At 40.9% G+C, this 25,066-nt stretch overlaps 1 protein-coding gene across 2 annotated transcripts in view; it reads right to left on the reverse strand.

Moving 5' to 3' along the window:
* Positions 1-25,066, reverse strand: part of FHIT (fragile histidine triad diadenosine triphosphatase) — a 1,443,778-nt gene that overhangs the window by 1,386,630 nt on the left and 32,082 nt on the right. For both annotated transcript variants that reach the window (XM_080926902.1, XM_080926901.1), the window contains exon 2: positions 24,156-24,204. The gene's annotated coding sequence lies outside the window, so the exon portion shown is untranslated. The remainder of the gene's footprint in view (positions 1-24,155; positions 24,205-25,066) is intronic.

Raw genomic sequence — 25,066 nt, forward strand, 5'->3', positions numbered from 1 at the left:
TTATATTAAAACAAGAGTGAAGTCCTATCTTCTGAAGCAACATGGATGCCCTTGACAGACATTAAGTTCATGAAATAAGTCAGGCAGAAAGACAAATACTGTGTTGTCTCTTGCCTGCAGAAGCAAAAATAAAAATCATAAAAGCTGCTAGTACAGCGACTAGTTACAGAGAAAGCAGAGGGAAGTTTCTAAGAGAGATGGTTGGGAATCCAGACTACAAATACGCTAACGTTCTATACACCTGTAGGGTAACTATGGCAGACAATAATTAGTCATCTAAAAACATTATAATATAATAATTTAAAATAATATAATAAAATGATATAAAAATGATATATACTCTAAAAACAACTAGTAGTGAAGATTTTGAATCCTGCCCAAACAGAAAGGTGATAAAATGTCTGAGGTGATTAATATATCAGTTACCCTGATGTGATCATCATATTGTAAGCAAGTGCCTAAAATACTGCAAAAAAAAAAAAAAAAAAAAAAAAAATAGCAACAGAAGAACTTAAGCTGTTCATTCTATAATCCCATTTTAACCAACTAAAGGCTACTGGCTCCCTAAATCAGGTACTTTATACAATATGCCCAAAGCTAAGCATGTGTGACTTAATCAGATTTTATATTGGCACTACTTGCCACCATTAGGCAAATTTACCACCCCAGCCTGTAGAGCAGGAGAGACTGTCACCGTTTGTAACAAACAACGCCCTATCTTCAAAATACCACCACCATTCACTCCACCAATGTGAAAAGCTAATTCATTTTCCTACAAATCTTATTATTCAAAGCGCGGTTTGCCTAAAGCACTCTGGGTGTCTTGGAAATGTGGAATCTTGGACTCCAGTGAGGCTGAACCTACAGAGCCCCAAGCTTCCCTGGTGACACTTGAGTGAGATAAAGTACTGGAGAACCACCTACCTGTGGAACTAGTCCTAAACTCACCCTTCCAGTCATCTTCTTCACAAAAACTAACACAGTGGTTTCTGCTACGACAAATAATACAGGTAGGCAAAGAACTTTTACTGTCACCCAAGTGGCAGCACCACCCTGCGGACAGAGAAAAAGTTCTACATTCACCGTTGTGTTTTGTGTGTCAAATCAGTGTGTTGGCCCTGAGAGACTATGGAAACAAGGCATTTTACTGCCAGAGGATTTAAACTGTCTCAGATATAGTTATGTCTGTACTTAATACCAGTGAAGTAAACTATGATACAACTCTGCAAGAGAATACACCTAAGACATTAAATCAAGGTCACCTTTCATACACAACATGTGCTGTTTTCTAGTGCCATCGTTAAGTATGCAGAGGAAAAACACACAGAGGACACCAGAGCTACTGGGAGTTATTTCTTCTCTATGGAAAAATAGTGTGTCTGTGCCTGGAGTACCTCTGTCATGACACAGGGGAGAAAAGACAGAAAGTAAGTATTTCATTCCAAGAAGACACTGCCACAGAGATAGGTGGGCTAAATGCTGCCCTGTCTTATCAGGGATGTCATAACTGACCAATATATTAGAAACACCTCAGTTTTAACATGGTGGCCTTTTAATTAACCCCTTGAGTACAGATTACAGGACGCACGGGAGCTGGATGTGCCGGATGTGGATGTCTGACTGTCCTGCCAGCTTTCCTCCGGGAACCATAAGATCTGTTCTTAACCTTCAACCAGTACACTTGCATTTCATTCCCAATTTATTAATCCTTCTATTGTGCTGAAAGTGCTAGATAATTCATTTACTGATGATTGAGTTGCCATTTCAAACTAAAACCAACCTCAAAGACCCCAAACTCACTCCCACAAAAGTGTTTGCACACATGTGTATGCCTGTGTGTGTGAGAGAGAGAACTGTTGTTGTTCTCACTGTTGTTTCTAAAGACCTTTGATAGGATGTACTTTACACCTTTGATAGTAGAATCCCTGATGGGTGGTAATTCATGGACTATATATGCACACTAACCTATTTCATCTCTGGGGCTTATTTGCAAAACACAGTTGTTTTCCAACGAACTTTCAGTCAAGAAAATTTCATCAAAAAACCCCACAAATGACTTACCACTCTATCCTGTAAGAACCTAAAGAGACTATTAGGCCATAAAAAAGGAAATTGAGGAATAAATTTAATACTTCAAAGAGACTGTATTAGCAGGAGGCTTGGGCACCTAGACAGGTTAAGGAGAAGTATCTTTATACCCACATCTTAACAGCATCCTTAATCTATAGTCCTCACTCCTCCTCATTTAAAGCCCAGTGCCCACAGTCATCACAACCAGAGTGTCCCTTGCAGCTTGCCTTAAAATTTCATGTCACTCAGGCTCTGAACTCTGTGTGATTTCTTCATTAAAGCAAACAACAACTGGAAAAGCCCTCTTCTGATTGGATCATGGCCTGCAGTAATTACGAACACCTTTGAAAACCCCGAAGTACTTACACAATGTTGACAGGGATGTGCAGTTTGCTCTTTGAATGGACTGGATGCAGAACAGCATCAAGGCCAAAGGGCAGCTGCCAGAAAGCATATGGTTTTGATTTGAGTGTGAAAGCTTTCCTCAGGCTTGTGTGCCTGCACAGCAGGACTGTGCTGGTGACTCAGCTTCAGGAAGTGCTGGAATCTTTGAGACATATGGCCTACCTATGGTGGGTCAGCAAACACAGGTCTTTGAAAGCTGTATCTACTGGCTCTAGATTAATCTTTTTGTCCATCAGCTGACTCCTGAGGTGAGGACTGCTGCTTGCTTCTGACATCATTTGTCTGTTCTAGTGTGACTTCCCCACCACTACGGGATGGGACCTCTAAAACCATGAGCTACAATAACTCTGCCCCAGAACTATAATAACCCTGCCCGTAAATTACAATAACCTGCCCCCAGAAACCATGAGCTACAATGATCCCGCCCCCTGGAGTTCTGATGAGTATTTCTGTCTCAGATTTTATCAAAGTAATTAATAAAGATTTCAGGTTACACCTTCATCTTAATGTACAGAACTGGTCTTTACAACTATATATGCTCTCTATTTTGCTTGGAAAAAGTAAAGACAAATTAGGGAAGGCCAGAGTTTATGGTACACAGAGAACACATATCCAGAGATTATGGTAACTTCAAAGTGAATATTATGTACAACTCTTACAGAATCCATGATAAAACAGTTATACTGTGATGTCAAGGAAGAAGACACGGAATTATTGATATAATTTATGTGAGCAAATTTAATAATTTTAAATGATTTCTACCTAAATAGGCATGTCATTAAATATAAAGCGTCAGGAAAGGATTACCGAACTGGTAAACTCCATCTTCCCTGGTACATTTGAGTTAATCAGTGTTTGCTCTGGGGAAAAGGAGCCTTCCAATTCCAACTTTAAGAGCTCAAATGTCAGTGAACTTCCTAAGGAGAACACAGTGCTGCTTGGGCAGGCATTTCCTGCAGGAAATGAATCTTTCACATGTAGTAATTGTGCAAACTTAGTTTTTCATTGTTTAGAACACTGGTGCATCTTTAGATCTCTCTGCTTGTTAATTGCAGGATGTTATTTGCACACATTTCTCAGGCTATTCTGACATTTTTAAACACCTTGAACAAGTTATATCTATATAAAATAAATAAGCTATTAAAATGTCACCATGCAGTTCTGTGCACCTCGTTGCTACAAGATACTTGTGAGGGCATCATTTTTTTTCCAAATGAGACATTCTACAACATTAAGCAGGAATCGGGCACTTAGCTTCAGTCCTGGTGGAAAGCCTTGGGCCTTGGGAAAATGACAAGACAGTGTGCTTGCTGTGTTTGCATTTGTTAATGAGGAGACTACCTGAGTTTGAATGGGGCAGATGTGAACTCACAGGAAAGGCTGAGAAGAGAACAGACTTACCTATGGGATGTTGTGGGAGTTAAAGGAAAATCAAAGCCATAATGCATAGAAAAACTTTGGAGAACTAGGGATGAAGCTCAGTAGTAAAGCTTTTACCTAGCATGAGCAAGACTTAGTAAATTGGAATCTGACTTTCCAAAGGCTGAGGCAGAAGAAGCCATAGGTTTGAGGTCAGCTGTGCTATACATTAAATTTCAGGCCAGCCTCCCCTACAAAATAAAACCCTGTGTCAAGAAACAAAACTGACAAAATAGGGCCTGAGATGCTTCTGCTGGCAACATCTATAAAGGAGTTGCTACAAAAGCATCAGGACCTAAGTTCCAGAAGCCAAATCAAGAAGCCAGGCATTCAAGCATTGTTTGTTGCGATCCCAGCACTGGACAGGTTAAGATAGGCAGACCCTTAGAACTAACCAAGCCAGTGAGCCTCAGGCCAGTGAATGACTCCCAAAAAGTAAGCTGGACAGCATGTGAGCAATGATACCCAAGACTGATATCTGGCCTATACGCATGCACACATACAGACACACACACACACAGACACAGACACAGACACACACACACATACTTTTTGCAGTATGACTCAAAAAACTTGCATGGAAAGGGGAACCGTAATAAACAAATAATGCTAAATGAATGTAGTTCACGTTGTTTGATTGAGAACTCTGAGGACGCTTCTGATAGGCTGAAATGCACTCACCAGTCACCACAAATGCCCCCAAAGCCCTTTGTGCATCTCTGCCAGTTATCCTTCACCAAGACAATTGGACACCTGGTCCAAGTTTGCTTTCTCTGTTGGTATGACAAACACTACAAATGAAAACAACTTAGGTATTTATTAATTTTTAATTTTATAGCTCATCGTGGAGAAAGAGGGCTGAAACTCACGAGACCATGGAGAAGGCCGTTTAATGGGCTGCTTCCAGGCTCATGCTCAGCTACCATTCGTATGCAACCTACTTCAGATGCCCAGGCATGGCGATGCCCACAATGACATTGGTCCTCTTCTATTAAGTGACAGTCTAGAAAACACCCCCATGGGCATGCCTGCAATTCATCACTTACCGTTTCCTCTTCCCAGGTGCATAAGTTGACAACTGAAGCCCTGACACCCCTTCATCAATGTCACTCAGTAGAAATTTAGAAACATTTTTATTAAATAAAGAATATATGACAGGTACTATCAACTTAGTTTGATCTTGCAACATAAGCACTGTGGTTTAAATGACAGTGCCTCACCCAATATTCACGTTACAGCTTAATCCTCAGAGCACCTGCATAGAAAGTTGTCACCTCTGGGATTTAACAGTGTCATAGGAGTAGAGCATCAACAGAACTAGCACCAGAGCACAAGGGTGGCAGGGTGAAAGGAGAGCCCTCTTCGCTGTGTCCCACCACTGAGGATACAGCACACATCCCTTCCCCAGGATGTTGGAGCAAGGCAGCTGTTTGCAATAAACAGTCTTGGCAGACAAGGACCTTCATCTTGGTGTTTCCAAGCTCAAGAACTGAGAGAGATGAAATTTTGCTGCTATCATTACCCAATCTACAGGATTTTGTTACAGTAGCATCGAAAAACGGGACAATGCATAACTATTGGGCTTTGAACATCCTTTGGAGATGCCCAGAGCAGCAGCCAAGATCTTGTCTCTTCTTCATACAAGCTATATAGTTTATTAAGTCTCAGTGTGCTGAACAAAGTAGCAGTGACAGCTGTCTGGGAAACAGATGACTACACAGACTCATTGCCTGGCTCCTCGTGGGTTAATGGGCAGGCAAGCACCTACTCTCCCACCAAATAGTTACCGTGAGGCAGGCAACTGACACGCTTTATGCAACTAATCAAAACCTGGTGACCCACTGCAGCCATCACATTTCAGAGACATCATAAAGATTTCCATGAAGTGTCAAACCAAAGCTTCTTTCCCCCCAGGGAACCTACAGAATGGCCACAGACAGGATTCACTGTAGCAAACACTGGTACCAGTTCTCTTTACTATGGTTGTCCAGAATAAAGTATAGTTCTCAATCATTTCCATCTCCTTGAACAGCATTAGCCTTTTTTAAACCTTTGAATCTTTAAACATCTCTCTTCTAGTTCTCTATAAATGCGGCTCAGTGGCTAAGAACAGGTCCAGTTCCCAGCAGCCACAGCACACCTCAGAAACATCTGTAATTTCAGTGCCAGGTACCCCAATGCCCTCTTCTGGCTTCCATGGGCACTGTATGCATGCACGCATGTACGCACGTGATGCAGGCATGCAGACAAAACACCCGTACACAATGAATCATTATTACTTCACTGTGCATAAAGCCGTAGAGCACGCTCCTCTGTGTAGCTGAACTATCGCCCCTCCACTCCAGAAACATTTCTCACAATCTTTCACTACAACTTCTTGGTCAAAGTAGCAAATATCACAAATTGTTGTGCTTTTGTAGAACTGCCTTCAGAATGTTATACAACCAAAAGCTTTCTTTTCCTAGTTCACTTAAAAAACCTGTACAATCTGCCTTGAGAACAGTGTAAAACTACATTTCCCGGGTTATTCCCCCTGCATGCCCTCCTTCCACTTCCGAGATGTAGTCTAAGCAGTTATATCCTTGCTGCCTCAGCAACAGGGTCACATAGACAGAAAGGGATTTATGGGACGATGACGAAGCTCAGCCCCCAGCCCTCCAGAGTGCTGAGCACCCGTGGAAATTGGTGATTTATCTGCAAGGACATGACAAGCAGCACTTCTCTACAGGTACTTAACTCCGTCTTGATGCCATCTATACAGCTAAGGCTGGCCTACAACTGTTATGTAGTCCAGGAGGATCTTAAACTCAGAATCCTTCTGCCTCTGCCTTCCTGATGCTGGGATTACAGGGATATAGAGTTTGCCAGTCAAAACAAGTTTTGTTTGTTTTCTTGCGATCAAACACAGTCTTGTGCATGTTAGTTAGAACAGAGAATCATCCTTAGCCATTCTTAGGATGAAATTGTCAAAAAAGGAAAACCTAACCATGGAGCCATACTATCAGAATACATTTTAGTATTGTGTCTGATTTAAATGAGTAGATTTTTTTCATTTGGCCAATATTAAATGATTATAACATCACAAAACCTGAACCAACCTCAATACAAAGAAGAGTGTATAAAAGACGCCTTTGTGTACTCCAGTACTTAGTTAGGCATTGAATCGGAAAGAAAATGCCAGCTCTAAATAAAAGTATAAATTGGGTAGATGGTAATAAAAAGAGGTTGTTAAATATGTCCTTAAGATTTCTGACTTCATTGTATGTTTTTCAGTGAGATAAAAGAAAACCTGCAGAAAGTCTTGGTTCTTCCAGGTTTCTCCCCAATGAATGAAACTTTCAGATGAATGGGACATCTGGACTCTGAGCAATGTGTACTGTTACTATCCCCTCAAGAGCAGGCCTAAGTGGATTTTCTTTGTTTAGTCTAGTAAACATAAACAGAAAACATTTATCACATGACTGATATGTTTGCCTTTTAGAAAACAACCCTGGCCAAAATTTATTAGGAACCAGATCGGCAGCCCCATTGGACTGAAGCAATGTAATTAGGTAGTCCAACACTACATTTTGTCAAAACTTTGTGACAACCTAATAACCAGATTGTCATCACATAGGCATTGAAAAATGATACTGGGTTTGTTCCAGCAAGAAAATGCCACTGAATTCAGTTGTGCTTTTTTGAAAATGTAAATTAAACAAAAATCTATAAAGGATGATACAGGACAGGACACATGGGTGGTGGTCTTTGCATGGGTGTACTTCATGTGAAGGATGAAGGAGGTACTTTAAACTTTAAAGATTCTTCCCAGGAATACGCGTGAGATCTCAATCATTTGGCATCTGCACATCAAGAGGTAAATTGTATGGCGAATGTTGGGTACCTGTCTACTGGCATTGATGGACATTTGCTCTCACCCTGGTACTTTGTTCTGTCTTCTGTGTTGTGAGATTCCAAGCACGTGTTAGTGATGTGTGTTTTTGTGATCCTGATGTCTGTTGGACAGAGGGAGGCATCTCCAGGCATTACTTGCACACCCAACAGAGCGTCAACCCCACATCCATAGATATTGTAAAGTGCTGGCAAAGAAACGGGGTTTGATATCATCTGGCTAAATTGGGAGTGTCCCTTTCAAGAAAACCACTATGTATTTTTGGTGCCAAAAGTGAGTAATCCAGTATGTAGTCTGACCTGTGAGCCAAATTCTATGCACGTTGTATATCAGTGAAAGGAAAAGGTACTGGGGTTATGCATCATTTTCACAGTTATATAGTTAAAAGCTAAAGGGGGATATTAAGACTGGCCTTAGGTTAAAGAAAACAAACCTCTAATTTTCACTTAATTGTCAATAGTCAATTGTGAGAAAAATCTACTAACCTATACAAGAAACAACCCTCAGGGTGTAGACTTCTAAGATGACCTTTGAAATATTACTGTTCCAAAACTTTGCCATTTGGTGAGTTCAGTTCTAAGTGAGGAACCTACTGTAAACCACTGTCCATGTTGCACATGCAAAGTTTATAGATGAACTAGTCAAAAAAAAATAGATACAAAAACGGGGGGGGGGGAATTCCCAAATACCTGAAACACCTCCTAGTACTTAAATACACAACTGACCAGTTGATTCTTGTGTCTTCACGGCACTTTAAAATTTCAGAGCATTTTCCTATCATATGATTTCATTTAACAGCCACAAGTCTACATCATTTCTTAAAAGCAAAAAGGAAAGTTTCCACATGTCACAAATATAATGTTGTGCGAACGATACCACATACAAAGGAGCCATACAGTCTGCTTCTGTTTATTACATAACTTTCAAAAGCCTATAATCTCGGGTAGATCCAGGTCTCAGAAGCCTGGCTACATATGCCAGTAAGGAAGGAACTGACACTAAACAGGGGGTTTCTATGGTGCTTCCCTCTAGAATTGTTGGAGTGATATCAATCTGATGGCTGAGGAGACTTGTGCTTTCTGGGGCATAACCAAGATGGGACCAGGAACAGTAGTAGATACCTGAAATTTTAGCACCTAGGAGGCAGAGGCAGAAGAACTATGAGTTCAAAGTCAGCCTGGGCTACATGGAAAGACTTTGTCTCAAAAGCAAAAAACCCAAGCAATACAAATAAGCGACGAATGCTTGAAGAGAACCTAGATCCATCTACACCATCTCCTGTTGCAGAATCACAGCTGAGATGACCAGAAGATGACAGAATGTGCACGACCAGTAGAAGTCCCACCGGCTCTACAATTTCACGTACTTCATAAGCCCAGAAGGCTCAGCAACAACATTACCTTACTTCACTGTCAGTTGTATTGGTCAGACGCTTTTATTTGTGTTGTATTATTCAAAAGAGACTTGGAAGTTGAAACCTTTCTTAATGTATTCTGGAAAACATGCTGAGGTGAACTGTTGTAATCCAGGGTGTTTGGGGGTTTCGTTTTCTTTTGTGGAATAAGTCAAATAATATGGCATAGCACGAGAAGGTAGAGCGTATAGATCATGGGTTTTAACTTCTAAAAGACACCTCCTGACAGGTGGAGATTTGTGAGAAACATTAGACCCAAATGTACAAACTTACAGTTTTAAATAATGATCTATAGTTTTTAAGGTTTCTAAAAGTGTGGGCTCTGCTACAGGGTAAGTAAAGGACATGCATATATTTTTGAAAATTTTAAAACTGTAACAGAACAAATATGTGATTTTGAGTCATGATGGTGCACTGTAGTGACTGAGAAATAGTCCAGGAAGGTCATATACTTTGTCTTTTCGAGAGTAGCCCCTTAGGTACAGTCACTATAGAGTTTAGATCTGCAGCACCAAATCATGAGAGTGCACTGGTGAATTGTACTTCTATCCAAAATTGATCCAGAGCATCATTCTCCTGCTTTGTTCATTCACTCACTAGACAAAGGACAAAATGTGTACTAGACAGAACAGGCAGTTTGACTGTGCAAACTGCTGAGCTGCTGACAGTCTGATTCGAATCTCTGAGCATCCTTTCTCACAGCAACACACAATTTACACAGCAAGTCTTCTCTAGTGGCACTTGTAGTCAATCATAATTGGGCACTCCAAACCCCAGACAATGTCTTCTGGGAAGCAAGACTCTGAAGACTCAGTGAGTGGTTTAGAGCTACTTGGGGAACTTTCTAAATCACTGTTAGTTAGCAATTCTCCTTAAGATACAAAAACACTTCTTAGAATGTCATGGGTCATGCCTAGAATCCTAGGTTGCATCTATTTCTGATTGCTTCTTTAAATGAGAAATACAGAGAAAATAGAAGTCCTGCTTCATTTTCTCTGGTCCAGTCTGTTTGCAGAACTGTGGAGCAAAATTCTGAATTATGTTTTTCATGCTGGTCAAGAATGAATACCAATGTTGTAGCTGTTGGTGTGATGTGACTTTAAATATCTCCCAAATGCCATGAAGGCTAGGTTGCCAGCTGATGGTATTAGTGGGAGGGGCTGAACTTTAGGAGGTGAGGACTACAAAGAGGAAGTTAAGTCATTGCTGGCATGCTCATTTGGGGAATAGAGGAGCCTGAAGTTCTCCTTCTCTTTCTTCTTATTTCTTAGGCACCAGCAAGTTAGCAACTTTCTCTAGCAAACTCTTTTCACTGAAGACACAAAGGCAGCATGGTCCAAGTGACTTCAAACTCTTAAAATACCAGCCAAAAGAAGATTGTATTTCAGTGGATTTCCTCAGGATTGTAGCCACAGCAATAAAAAGTTGACTAACACACAGTTTAAAAAAATAAAAACAAAAACAAAGATAAAAACAAAACAAAAAGAAAATTTCAGTTTCAAGACATAAATTGACTTGATTATAAAAAGTATCAAATGATGTATTAATTGTCTTAATTTCATTTCCGAGACTCATAGAACTCTAAAACAAAGAGAATATCAGTGATGCCAACAGCTGTTGCCCAACTGAGCAATAGGCACAGCAACTTGAATATTCTTTTCCTAGACAATCAGGATGTGTGCAAGAAAAAAACTAAGGATAGTTGCCACTTTAGGCCTGAGCTGCCCAAGTTATCATGTAATGCATTTTATAAGATGGATACATTTCAAGAAAGCTTATCCTCCACTAGGTTTTCTAAAAAAGAAAAGAAATTCAAAGGTTTAAATTGTTTTCTTTCACATATACACAAAGTAGAAAAGCAAATATTCTTAAGTATTTTAAGCTTGTCAAATTATCTACTGTGGACAAAGTAGTCAAACTTATGTGAATGAAGAGAACTTTTCTTTGTAACAAAATGAATTAGACAAAAAATGCCAACAAGTAAAGCAAGAAAAGGAACAATAGTCTTTCTTGCCTTTTTCTTACCTTATTAAGATACTACACCAAATAAACAAATGCATACTATGGAAATGGCTACTGTCTGTCTGTCTGTCTGTCTCAGTGAAGGATGGGAACTTACTCTTGTAGCAATAACCATGGTAAGAATATGTGTGACCTTAGATACCTTCAGGAGCAGTTGGATGGATGATCCTTTTGGTAGCTAAAGGAAATACCGTTTTATTCTGGGGACTCTGGAAGAAATTGTGCAGAAGCCAGGACTGTTCCCTAGTCCCCATGTACCAATTTCCAAGTATCATTTAGTTCTACCATCTCAGGTTGCTCCTATAGTCTCTGAGTTCTTTTTCCTGCCTCTTCCTAAAGGCAGACTCACCCCATGACCAAAACAATGCTGCCAAGTTGTCTACGAAGTCCAAGGCTCACAAGCCTCAGAATCCAGTCACAGCAGACTTGACACTGCCTTCTCCTTCTCTTCCCAAACTTAATAAATACTCTGGAAAAAAAAAAAAAAAAACCTCTCCTCTTGCTTTTGCTTGTTTTGAGAACTTTTCTTGTCCTTCAAATAATGGCACAGAAATAGATTAATCGAAAGCAGTGTCTTTAGAACAAAGAATAAATATACTACTTATTCTATTACATCTCTTTTCTGTAATCACGTGGCTAAATGGTCAATGTTACTTATCGTAGCTGCTAACTGAACCATGGCTGTTTACATATTAATCCGGGCTCGGGTGAATATTTAATGCAGTAGAACCTGTGGCTACCTGCTTTACAGTTATACAAGACTGGATGCTTTCTCGGAGGTATAACCTATGAAGAGAAGAGAAAAAGGACTGACAAGATGACTTAAGAGGTGAGGGCACAAACCACCCAGCCTAAAAGCCTGATTTCAACTCCAAGGACACACACATGGTGGAAAAGAAGAACCAAGCACTGAGCTGTCCTCTGACTTCCACATCTGTGCCATTGCACATGAGTGTACATGTGTGAGTACATATACATGCATGCGTCCATGCGCTCGTGTATACACACACACACTTAAGTAACTGAGTGACTTATGTAAAAGAAAAGAGAAGAAGCTGGTGACAGGGTGACAGCTGGTATCAGCAGTGCAAGTGAACCATAAGTATTCAGAGGGGCTGTCCAAAGCATATTGAAACTTGAAATTCACATACACCAAGACAAAACAATACCACTGGCCCAAACCTTCATATGTCCCTTTCATGGTCTTTATGTCTGTGAATATTCTATCACTAATATAGTATTTTTAAGTCAGCTCAATTCTTAATACAAATGAATTATTAAAGATAATTGTATATAGTCATTGTAAATATCCAATATTGTAGATGTATGTATGTGTGTATACATATGATGTATGTATGTGTATATATATATGTGTGTGTATGCAGTCTACATATAGTATATCACATATATAATTTACCATTAATAGAAAGAAATGGAGAGACTTGAAGACTCTAATGTGACTAACCAAAGGTGTGTTCCTGTCTCATGCATTGCATGAATTACTATGAAGAACTGTTGATCAAAGTGCAGAGTAGAGAATGAATTATGCACAAATATATTATCACATTACCCATAAACATGCACAATTACTATGTGCCAAGTAATCTCAGGGATATAAGAAATTCCCAAAACCCCTCTATATAATTTGTCCCTTCAACAAAATTAAAGAGTATGGGGTCTTCCAAAAAGGTACATGGAACTGGAAAGAATGACAAGGCTTTGTGCTGGAGGCAAATCAGAGTGAGATAAATTGGATGTCACACACTTAGAATAAGGGTATGAAAGAGCAAGCTGTAGGCCACTTCATAATTATTTATCCCCAGAATCAAATTGTCTCTAAATACGTGTTACAAAGAAGGTCCTTCGTACTGTTTGGTTTGAACACCCCCATCTCCTCTATACCCTCTTTTCTAGACATACATATCTGAGCTCACAAATTACCATCACAAAGACATAGCGTGCCGCTAATAAGACTCTTCATTGTGGCTGACAGTGCAGAACAAATGCTGGTCCCTGAGCTGAGACCAAATTTCTGGAAACTAACTGAGTTTCCCAACGGGGGATGACACATTACCTAGAGGTCACCCCAAGAACTCTGGAACAAGCTTCTGTGTTCTGCTGCCTCTCAACACACTCACTTCAACGTGCCACATGATCCAACTCCCTCAGGGCACTCTGTTTCTACAGAATCACTATTTCCTAGCTTTCTACTGCTCTAAACACCTAGGTGTCTATTTTAAGAGCTGAGTGATGGGCTGGGAAGATGGCTTAGCAAGGAAGGGCATATGCTGGACAGCCCAACAGCCTGAATCAGTCACTGGCCTCATAAGGTAGAGTGACTGCCCACCTGAGCCATGCCCTCTCTCAGCGGCCAAAGCAGATCCCGTTTTGTTAGAAACATGTGCCATATGAATCTATCAAAATCCCTATCCTTTAACAAGAAATGGCAGGCTCTTCCCTGGTCTTGCCTGGACAAAGATTCATGGCACTGTCTGTCAATGCATCTTCTTCTTGGTCACCCTGACTGTGCCGTCTTGGTCAGGTTACTGGAGTTCTCTGAGATGCTTTACTGGTTAAGCATTCAAGAACAGTACATCTCCCACTAGTTGAGAGAAAGAGTAAATGTGACTAAACATGACTCATTGCCTGATCTCACCAAGTTATCGAAAGCCTGAGACAGTTTGGGATGAGCACCTGCAGCCTCAGGAAGGGAAACTATGGACCCGATGCCTGTGATGTTTTCAGGAAGTACTCCCACGATGCCTCTACCTAGTTGATGGTAAACTACTAACAGGCTCCTCCTGTAGTTGCCCCCACACCTCTCTGCTAATACTCCCTCAAGGCAGGCAACTCTGTTTACAGCTATTCATTATGACTGCCTTTACTCACACAGAGTCTATGATGTTAAACCAAAAGGCCCACAGACCTCTAGTCCAAGACAGCTGGAAGACTCAGACACATAACACGTAAACAAGGCACAAGCAGCCAGGCTGCCATGTGTTCCTTGAGATGGAAAACCTGGAATGGACCCTGCTAGAGAGTTCTCCAGAGTTCTGGTGCAGGAAGATGCAGGTCAGAAAGTTTTCCGATCAGCTTCTGAGGGTGGGTGCCAGCAAAAAAAAACAATGGCTGTGGTACCAAATGCCAGCAAAGAATAACATCATTGCAACAAGTTCCTGATTCTGAACTCATGTGCAATTCTGATTCCAAAATACATATTGAGAGAAATGGCCTTCTCTGCCCGCCATCATTTAAATGTAGATGTGGGGGTTGGTGGCAAGGACATTATCTTCCAGAGGCAGCTATCAAACCTCACAATATCCTACAATAAACACCCCGTGTTTAAACAAGGGGCTCAGGTTCCCCCGACGGTGGTCATCATAGTCACAGAACTGGAAGAGAAGCACGGCAGACCTCTTACCAACAAAGGAGTGTTAAAGAACAGCCTGTGACTCCAAGGAAAATGAGAGAGCACAGGTGGAGATGTCTAGCCTGGCAACCAGTCTTCACTTGTGTGATCCTTCAATTCTCCGCTCAGCTATAACAGACCTTTCCCCCTGAAATAGAGAGAGGATTAAGTAGGCAGAACATTTTGTGGGTTCGGTAAAGCAAATGTTCATGTGCTTTCCTTCTGTAGCATTTATGGATTGATTCTGAAAAAGGGGAAAGCCGGAGCAAAGTAATTTGGCATGCTTGCATTTGCTTTATCAGGACCAGCAAGCACAGACTGTAGGGGCTGCCCCCGACCTGAGCTGCAAAGATGCTCTGAGATCCCTGAGGGGGCTGCTGATTATTTTCCTTACAGGGATTCTCAGGCTGAGCTAACCTCCTTGCAAAACAGCAAATGAGCTCACTCAAATTATCCTCAGGAAAGTGGTCGCCAAGAGGACAAACATGATCATTATCACAGAAAGTTAATTTCTGACCAACTTCTCTAATCACTCTGTCTTCTAGAAGCCAGTTAGGCATACGCAGCCAGTCACACAGACCTTGGGTTGCATTCTGACAGATCAGCCTGAGGACCATTTTAAGAAGCAGATGAATTTTTCTATTTTTCTGCAGGCAAGTTCTGAATGCCAGAACACAGTGCAGACCTAGATGATGATGGTTTGGGAGAGCGTTTAACATTCATAATACGATGCTTAGCTGAAAAAGCAGGATGTACCTCTTTTTCCGAGCAGTTTATCAACATAGAGAACTAACTGGAGAAAGCATCCAAAGATGACACTGTTGATCATCTCTGAATAGTGGGATAAGAACAATTTTATTTTCTCCTCTTTAACTGATGTGGCTCCCAAGTATTATAAAATGCAGATGTATTAGTTACATAATAAAAATAAAGTAATTATAAGAGATTGAAGAGGCAGAATGTGATTTACAAAAAGGTTTTCCATTTATAAAGCAAATAAGCATTTCCACTAAGATAAAACACTACTTGGGAAGAACTAGGCCATATTTCAGGCAGCTCCATCACCCCCTCACTATGTAAGTGCACACTGTATGTGGTACCCTTCTGTTGGAATAACTAAGTGGGTAAATAGCTCACTTGGTAACTAAGTCATTTACATAAGGCCTTCTACTAGGGTTGTCAACAATGGAAAACCAACAGGTAAGAGGGGTGCTGATCCATCTGCCTTCCCTATAATTCAGGCTTCCTTGGAAAGTCTTTTTCAAGCTTGCCAAGTAGGATTAAGTGTAATTAAGCAGGCAGCCAGCCAGGTATACTTGTCTTTGCCTTGGGCCACAACTGACTCCAACAAAGAGAAAAACCTCACCTCACCCAAGCCATTCAAAAGGAGATTATGGAAACAAACATCCACATAGGAGACACAGAGGACATTTACCTACATTTGATATAATAGCAGCAACTTTCCCCTACTCTCCTTGTGCTTATTAGGCAAAGTCGTATTCTGATGGATTCCCTGTATCATCTTGAATGTACCAAGGGTACCCTAACTAAAAGCTATGTCTAGGTGTGTCATTGTTTGGGAATGAGATGAGTATTTCAGATGGTAGATTCAGCAAATTAGGCTGGCTTCCCCAATGCACCTGAGAAACATCCAAACCTTAAAAGTCTCAAGTAGACTAAAAGGAAGGAAGGGTAATTGCTGCTTCTTTTGTCCCACTGTCTGAGCTGGGACACATCTGCTGGTGCTCTTTTCCCCTCAGACCGGGATTTACCTCTCCAGCAACACTACTTCTCAGGCTATTGAGCTGGGATTTAATGTGGCTGCTAGTTTTCCTGGGTTTACAGTTTGTAGATGACACAGCATGGAATTTCTCAGCTTTCCTAATTATGTGAGTCAACTCCTCATCACAAACAAGCAAATAGATAAGCAATCTACTGGCTCTGTTTCTCTGGATAATACTGATGAACACAAGCTCTATTTTTATTGAGCACCCTCCCTCCTCAAAGGAATTTGAGAAAGTACTTTCATATATCCAAGGAAGGGTACATTTATCTCACATCAGAAATAAATTATTATTGCTTTAAAACAGAGAAAGGGTCTCTGCTTCTCTAATATCTACCTTTTTGGTTCCTAGGACAGCTTAACCAGGTTCTGCTAAACTAGTAGCCTCCTTTTCATTCAAATACATGCACACATGCACACACACACACACACACACACACACACACACATATACACACACATACACACACACATATACACATACATAAACACACATTTGTGTGTGTGACACCTCTAACTATGGGTAGCCTTTCTCCTTATCTGATATGCTATAAACCTTATTTTCTACAGTTCACAACAAAACCGAAGTCAGTAAGGTCCTTGATAATCTCTTTCTACTTGTCCTTAGTAAGGTCCTCAATAATCTCATCTACATGCCAATACCTGAACGAATTTGAGGTACTGCTGGGTGCTTACAGAATCTTTGCTATTAAAGAGAGACCAGTAGACTCTTTGGTCAATGGATGCTGTCAAATCTGCACGAGGTTTACCCAAACAAAAAACAAACAAACAAACAAACAAAAAAACCAAAACAAAACCACAAAATAAAAAATAAATAAACCAAAAATCAAAACAACAACAAAAACAAAAACCATGACAGCCAGTCTAAGAAGGAGTCAACACAGTAAAGGTGGAAGAGGAAAAAGGGCAAGATAGGAACGGTGATGACGTCATTGATCCAGGAAACTAACAAAACCTATAGAGACACCCTTTCGGAAGTAAGTTTTGTCTTCTTGTAGATGTCATTTTCCTTAGTCTAATGGGTTTTGTTTTGAGGAACTTCAAAGCAAGTTGGTAGAACAATCCACAAAATACTTGTCTCTGGCTTAGCAATCTGTCACCAGTTTCAGGCTCAGATCCCTCTCCCTGCAGCACCATAACAACCATCAAAGGCACCCTGGTGGGTCCCCACTGCTTGACGCCGCTGTGTGAAAGTGAGTTTCAGTTGGATTCCTAACTTTCAGAACCAGGGTTCTGGAGCGTCTTCCCATCAATCATGACTTCCAAGAGGCTCAGCAGGTAGACATGGGGATGGCAAGCCTTTTCATCTTAATTCCCTTAATTTTTTAAACCATTTCAAGTTGACTTTTTGATTATTTGCAGCCAAAAGCATTTTCAATGATAAATCTATCTTTGCATAATTAGCAGGAAATTTATGTATCCTCCTTTGAGCAAAGACTCTGGGGAAATGGTACAGAGACCCATAATTCTGCCAACATTCTCCCAAATCCTTACATGATAGATCTTAAGTGAATTTTTTCTAAAAGAGAAAGACAACTGAGAAGCCAGGAAAAAAGAGATGAATTATGCAACCAGCTGACACTCATCTGAGAACTATAAAGTGCCCACTGGGTGAAGCCTCACCTTTTCTCAATGTTGAATTGGGGTGCATCATTTAGAAACACCAGTGGTTCTGTAGGTTACCCTCTGGCAATAGCCTCCCTTTCTCATTTCAAGAGCTTTAAGACACTTGGCCTTAGGGGAGTGTCTAAAGAAAAAAGTTATCACAGGCAATTCAAACTGTCAAATCCTGTCACCAGTAAGATTTTTCCCCCTAAGGCATAAATACATTGAGAAGAATGTGGCAGACCCTACATACAACAATGGATAAATGTAAGCATGGGCTCTTTTTGCTTTGCTTAAATGTGTCCTTTTGCCTCTGACCTTGTCTAGGTAGACAACTGCAGGAGAGTGGGAAATGGGGTTTCCTGGTGTTGAAGGTAAGTTGGAAGTGGCTGTTGAGGTGATGCAGACTAGCAGCAGCTCCCTGGCAGGACTTTGGATGGGGGTGGTGAAAGGATGCTGGACCACAGAGTGTTTGACCTTGAAGTGACACTAAAGAACACAACCTGTTTTGACTAGACACAGCAACCACTTTCTACCACTGTATGGCCAAGAAGCCCCAGAGGGTGACTGCCGTAAGATTGAAAGTTTGTCCCTGAATGGTTTGGGGTACAGCCCGCTTGCTGTACTTTTGCACCATTGGCCACAAGGAAGTAGAAAGGCCAAATAGCACCAACTTAGCTTTTTCAACATTTAAAGAAAAAAATAGAAAAACGTACGTACCCATGCATTATTAAAATTGTATAACTTTTCCCTCCAGAATGAAACAGTTCCTCCAGGAGGAGGGAGAAAGGGAGGGGAGTGTGATGATGTGACTCATAAAGTTCAGTGACCTTCAAAACTCACGGGCCCCTTCCCCAGGTTATATAAGAAGTAAACAATTGCTTCTAAAGAGGAGCTTTTCAAGGACAGCCAGTGACCCAGTTTCTGAGTAACCTCCGTGCTGCAGTAGGATTTTCTGTATCACCTGTGACCCCAAAGTGTTCCCTCGCCACGCTGATGTGTCTGGACGAGGCTCTTGGTGCTCTGTCTGGTAACCGTAGATGGTTGTTAATATCTCCCCAGAAAACGCTACACCACAAAAGCCACACATTAAGATTTAAAACAGTTTTACAGAATGACAGTTTTAAACCGGGATTCAAACTCAATTTGTATTTTCGGTTGGTTTGACAGTCCTGTGCTCCCAGGACAAGTTCTTCTTCATCATTCAGTGTGTTCCCTGCTACACCATCTGCTGCTGTAAAGTCAAAGGCTAGCTGTGAAGCAGGAGGCTCCATTGCTGGTGAACAATATTAAATATTTCTAAACAGTCACACAAAGGGTGATAGCAAACTCCTTTTACTTTAATTCACTTACAAAATGTCCCACCTGCTTCTAAGTAACTACTTGATTCCCCTCGATGTAATGGGGATTAATGAGGCCTGAATCCAAAGGAAGTTCCCAACATGCATGGCACTTTAGACTGTTGAGGTTCCCAGCCAATACAAAAGCCTTTCAAATCACACATGGGATGCAAAGTGAAAATGTTCTGAAAGGGAATCGTCTCTAATAATACTGACCTGCTTCAGAGAGTGCTGGAAAGCTCTATTAACACCAGCAGAACACTTTGAGATCATCAAATAAAATCATGATAGAAATGCAAAGTATTATTGCTTTAGCTCCGAAATAATTTCACACCTGGGGATGAGAAAACCCCAGGCCAAGTTTTACCACTCTCTTCTTGCCTGATAAACAAGGGCCAAGCATGGAGGTGGCGACAGGCAGAAGGAAGACATCAGGCAGGGTTCCTCTGTCACCACAGGTTTGGATCCTTTTTCAAGTCATGTTAAGAACTTGCAGTGAGTCCTTTAAAATGAGGATTAAATTTTCTTCATTTTTATACCAAACCAAACAACAAACAGCAGGTGTGTTAACAGATGCCAGGACTGCTGCTTAACAACTGAGGGCACCAAGCAACACAGGCCTATGTCACGGATGACAGTAGTAACAGTATCTCATGAGTGCCAACACCGTAGCTATGGAGAAGGAAAGACAAGCGACAGACAGAATGCCTCCAAGTCTACCTGCAATCAGTACGGTGGGGCACACCACTACCTTGAACATGCTACACATGCATTCTCTTACTTTCCACGTCAGGCTTCCTAATTAGCATCACAACTGGAGTGAGAATATTTGTTATAGCTGTCCTGATTAAGACTATTAACTCTACAGAGATCTGTCATGCTCTGGACAAACTACTTGGTTTAAGACTTACTTTCTATATCAATAAAACAAAAACATATGTCTGCCTACCTACTACCATCTTCTTCCTATGGTATTAGTAGACATTTTGGGGGAAATAATATCTGAAACCACATATTAATTACAAATACATTAAAGCTGTACACATTAAAAGAAATAAACAACTAGGTTATACCTTCTAGTTCAATGGGAAAATGAATACATCATTGTGATAATGTAATAATTACCTGTAGGTTTAGACTATATTGCCTGATACAACTATATTAGAAGGCTATGGGAAATAGAAGTAGAAATAGGAACCAGCAGAGTTAGGACTATTACCCAGAGTCACAAAGCTAGAGAGCTGCAGAAACAAATTTGAAGGCATTCTCCCTAACATTTTAGCCGAAGCTCTTCCCAGCATGCAATGCAACCATGTTACTTAGTCACAATAGGGGAGGGAACAACTGTAATGTCTCTGGGAGAACAGTCATTGAACACCTTGTTCTAGGACCTGCACAGAACAGAAGGAATCAGTACAAAAGACATAAGGGGAAACGTTCCTGCTCCATTCTCAGGAAACCATAAAGATTCCAGGGGCTCAACAATGTTCTTAACCACATTTTACACATTAACAAGAAATGTCAAAAAGAGAAATTAAAATTCAGAGAAAAGAAGAAAACAAACAACACAGTTGTTTCATTTTGAGGCACTGGAATAAATGAAAGAGAATCAAAGCCTCTTCACAGGCCTGAACCACAGGGAGTCTGAGACCCCGAACAGGAGACAAATGACTCTCCTACCCCTCCTCTAGAAATGCAAACACTCTATATTGTTGAGAAAAGCCACTGGAAAAAATTGCTTTTTACCTAGAACTGAAGTCATGGGGAGTTCACCAAAAATGTGCCTTTTAGAGATCTGTTTTGGTGGCCTAGCGTAAAACATTCAGCTCTTATACAGAATGAAAGAAGGCGATGGTGTCTTCGTTGCGAAGCTTTAACCATAGCCAATGACTCTAAATCTAGGTCACTGGTGTACAAGCTGTTAGGGTTCTCAACCTGTAAACAAGATAAACCAACTGGCTAACTTTAGATTCTACAGGGCAACTGGAGGCTAAATAAGACATGGAGACCATCAGGAGACAAGACAGGCATGGTGGCCAACTAACAGGAACTGTGGTCTCATAGATATGGTCAGGACTGAATGTCCACCTGCAACAAGGAGAATGCTTCACATAAAGGTCTGAATTCCAGAGAACAAGCCTGTACTTTGGCTAGCTTGTGGCCAAGTGCAGAGCTGCCATTCTGCTACAGCATGCAATCAAAGAAAAGAGGAAAAGAGACAGATGGCCAGGGGAAATAGAAAAAGGTGTTCATCTACACCCATCAAAGCTCTCTTTAAAAATTTCTAACAATCTACCTAGCAGAAAATCACTAGGTAGATTGTTCATTTGAAAACATTATCAGGAAACATCTTAAAAAAAAAAAAAAAAAAAAAAAACAGTAGCCCAGCATGGTGGTAGATGCCTTTAAAGCCAACATTCAGGAGGAAGAGGAAAGTAGATCTCTGTGAGTTCAAGGCCAGCCTGCTCTACAAAGAACATTCCAGGACATCCAGGGATGTTACACAGGGAAACCCTCTCTCAAACAAACAAACAAAAGAGCAGGAACTAGGGACATGGCCTGGGCTCTGTGCGTATTAGTGCTTGGGGCTCTTACTGAAGATCTAGCAGCTCTGACTACCCATGCAACTAAAAACTATTTGTAACTCCAGTTACCGAGGAATCCGACACTTTTGGCTTCGAAAAGCACCTGTGCTCAAATGCACATACTCATGCACAGGCACACACATACAGACATAATTTAAAACAATGTAAAATTTAGTCATTAAAATTGAAAAGAATGGACAGTGTGGGGCGGTGGGGGGTGGGAGGAAATGTCTCAACTCATAAGGAGCTTGCTATACAAGCAGAAGACATTATTAGCTTGGTCCCAGCATCAACATAAGAAAGGCTGCCGTAAGTAATGTCTAGGCTAGAGAAGCAGAAACAGGAGGGTGCCTGGGACTAGCCAGCTACCCAATTGGTATGCTCTAGGTTAAGTGAGAAAGTCTCAAAAAGTAAGTCAGAAAGCAATGGTGGAAGACACCTGATGTCAGCCTCTGTCCTACACACATGCACACAAACAACACTTATACACACCCACATGTGCACACACACATACATATAAATACACGAATAAAATGTACTTTTCAAACTATCTAATAAATTCATAAGGCTGCTTCTGCTCATGAGGAAGAGGTGGAGGAGCTCGAGGACAAGAAGGAAGTGACAGAGCAGCAGCACAGGGTGGCATCTGCTTGTCACGGAGCAGGGCATGCTCTTGTAAAACACCCATAGGAGGCAGACTCTGTCTTTCCATCTCGTATTCACAGACAGGTAAGAAAAGAGACACCCAAAGAGAATGAATCATTTGTTCATGGGCCACTAACTGAATCAGGACAAAACCCAGGTCTGACTCCAGACTACTCACACACCACAGAAGTCTCACTAAGACAATGCACACACAGTGAAAACGCCCCCTTCTCTAAAGGAATGTGAGGACCAAGCCAGGAGTCTAATCGAAAAGTCCCTGAGATGGCTATAGCATTCATAACTCCAGGAAGTTACGAGCACATAGGATCCAATGCTATCAAGGGCCCAGAAATGGCTCAAGGCTGCAGAGCAACAAACGGTATATGAAAATGAGAATCATCTGCGCCTTCATATGGCATAATCTTCATGATGGCCGTATACTATATCAGAACTTGGTTACCTGAGAGTAAATCCTCCAGTTTTTATGGGTAATGGTTTGATGATTCAAAAGAGATTTCTCTCCAATTTCTTTGTAAAACTATACTTTACTCTCAAAATGAACATTAAAAATTCAAGTTTGTCATAAAGTTAAAAATAACTTAAAATAGAAAGTAAATCAAATGGGCTTTTCAACTTTAGCCAAAGTGGTCGCAGCCATAATTACTATAATAAAAATGACAGAAAAAAACTAAAATTGTCAGAAACATAATTGATGATGAAAACAAACGTAAAATTATGGCATATTTCACCTTGGCCTCCAGAGACTCTCGATGAAAGCACAGCCCTATAATTCCTCGGAGTGAATTCTCTAAATTAAAATACTTCATGCAGAACAGAAATTAAACAATGAATCAAAGAACACTGCTGTACAGAGGTACGCTTATAAATATACCTACAAAAATGAAACAATTACATTTTTTCCATGTGAAAACCAACTCAACCATAATGTTTCGCAGGAGACTGAGCTGCTATTTCTTCCTATTACTTTGAGCTTGGAAATTCACTTCTTGTAACTTGCATATGAAGGATCCAGTGTGACTGGGTGGAAGGTAATCAGCTCCACCAAACAGAAGGTAGTCGCCATGATACAATACCAGCTCCTCTACCCAACCGCACAACTCACTTCTGTGATAAAGCTCATCCAACCCGATTGAAATACCACTCTACATTTTATTTTAAATGCTTTGTTTGGCCAGCTGGTTTTATTTAAATATTGATCAGGAGTGGTACCAGTGCATTCTTTCTCCATCGAGCATTAATCTTAGTAAACTTAGCTCTATTGGAACGTCTTAACTGCTGAAAAGAAAGCAAAAGTCAGCAAACACACAATCGCATTTGGCCACCCTCAGCACATCATTTTATTTACCCACTCTCCGCTAACTATTGCTCAGCACTTTTGCCTCTGAGAGGGGATGAGCAGGTGGTTAAGGAAGTTGTCCTGTCAGCTCTATCTTTAATCCGAGTGTTTAAATCTCTGAATAAAAGAAAAATCAATGTGGTAAAGGCAATGTTTGTCAAGGCCATGTAATAAATACACTTACTTACCTTTGCAGACTCTTCTCAGTAGATTTCCCTTCTTTGCTGGGCTTCAAAGCTGCAAGGAGATAAGAACAAAAGACTAAGATATTTGAAAGTAAAGCGCCACATTTCCTTTCTGCGGTTTTCAACAGAATTTCCATATGCTGTGGTAGGTGGTCATAGCTACATACACCACTGACCAGACTTGGGCCTCACAGCTGCGCAAACCAACCAGACACAGACAGCTATGGTCGGAATGTCTTCCAGTGCTTTGTATGTCAAAATTTAGTTTCTACGATGAGGCATGAAGAGAATGAAAATTTAGTCTGACTCTGGTTAAGGGGAGGGCACTGAGAAATCATTAGGTGTGAATAAGGTGACTGGGCTAATGGCTTCAGGATTGAATTCTGAATCCTGATGGCTTCAGAGAGAGAAGGAAAGAGATCACATATCCATGACAAGAGACATAGTATAAACGTGTGTGTGCGCGCGAGTGCCTGTGCATGCGTGTGTATGTGCATTGCAAGAGAAGTATGATGTGTTAAAACGTTTATGAAGTACATGCAATCGTGTATGTGCCCAACACGTACACTCCCTGTCTCCTGGTGTGTGATGAGCTGTAAAGTAGTCTTGGAGTTCTGCCATGAGAACGCCATGGCCACATGCAGACCTTAGATCTTGCCCCTTCGGAACCATGGTCCAAATAAGCCTTTTAGATATTTATAACTGATCCATCTGCTATCTTGTATTATTAGTGATGGAAGACAGGCTAACAACGTCACAGACAGAAACAGCACACTGCATCGTGCAAACCTCACCAAATCTCTAGTCAACTCTTTTGGGATATGAACACCTCAGCAGTGAACGGCTTATAAACTGTGGGGTTTGATGGCATGTTAAACATCAGGATAGCACATGTATCTTGAATAAGCATCTAT

Source organism: Micromys minutus (assembly GCF_963924665.1).
Source record: "Micromys minutus genome assembly, chromosome: 12".
Taxonomy (NCBI): Eukaryota; Metazoa; Chordata; class Mammalia; order Rodentia; family Muridae; genus Micromys; species Micromys minutus.